This window comes from Crocodylus porosus, unplaced genomic scaffold (genome assembly GCF_001723895.1).
Source record: "Crocodylus porosus isolate Cpor-Errol unplaced genomic scaffold, CroPor_comp1, whole genome shotgun sequence".
NCBI lineage: Eukaryota > Metazoa > Chordata > Crocodylia > Crocodylidae > Crocodylus > Crocodylus porosus.
In genome coordinates, this window is record NW_017728907.1 from 22,227,257 (window position 1) to 22,228,532 (window position 1,276).

Consider the following 1,276-nt stretch of genomic DNA (forward strand, 5'->3'; position numbering starts at 1 on the left):
TAATAATAAAGTGAACTCTAAATACATGTTTAATGAATTCATGAATACACGTTTTGCAGCATTCCCACAAGGAGATGGCCCCCACACAAGGGGTTGGGGTCGGGGCATCGGGGGGTTGGTGAGGGAGGGGCCAGCCCTGGCAGGGGTCAGGGGCCTCGGGAGGGCTGGTGGAGGGCCTCGGGAAGGTTGGGAGAGTGGGCAGGACCGTTGGGGGTACCCCCATGGTCCCTTCCCCCTTCCTCCAGCCTCCCTGACCCACTGGCACCAGAGCCCTGGTGCTGAACTATGCAGCCTGGCCAGCCACATGTTTCAGCACTAGGGTGAGGGCCAACCATAGAGACACTCTGGCAGCCAGAGCATCTCCATGGAGGACCCAGCCTCCAGTTGCCTGGTCCTACTATTTTAAACACTGATATTTTTAGATCCCTGCATATTCAGGGATCTAATTTGCTCCCCATGCTGCAAACTTGCAGCACAGGGAACATTTTTTTGTTCCCACATGTGCCTCTTGCCCCGCCTCCAAGGGGTTTGAGGCGGGGCAAGAGGCACGTGCACACTCATATGGATGTGCCCTAAGAGTCACAAGATGCCAGTCCTTAAAAATGCCACAGGTTTGAGATAAAATCTAGTACCTCCTGGGTCTCAGAGCAGTAAGGGAAAATTGTACTTGTTCAGCAAAAAGAAGGAATAGTTTCTGTGAAAGCACTTAAAAAAAATCTAGCTCTGGCTACTAAAGCAAAGTAGTTCCAGAACAGGCAGGGTGTAAGTAAAAAAGTTAAAGGTTAAGGCTCTGATTCTGCAAACTGTATCATGTGGACCAACGGGCCACCTGCATGAACAGGAATGAATATGAGTATGACAGAGGATGGACTTTAAGTCATTAACTCTCCAAAAGGTCAGAGTCACAGACTTCAGATTCTAAACAGTATGGGGCACCAGCCCTTCAAAAGTCCAAGAACAGAGTTTACGGAGCCATATTAATTGCACTTCCTAACTGACCTTCAGAAAACATGATCAGAAATATATGAAAGTTTCAGGAACTCTTCTGCAGCCTGGACCATGAGGATGTTTCGTCAATGATGTCAATAAACACCATACTCTTAAATTCAGTGCTTTAAAGATTAGGAATGTGGACCCTGATTCATTTCTACTTTCTTAGCAGATACGGAGATTTTAGGGCAATAAACACTGGAGAGCTGAGGAATTTAAACAAACAGACCAGACTCTAGTTCTTCTCATGTCTTTGTGCCTGAAAATCAAGACCCAGGCAAATAAC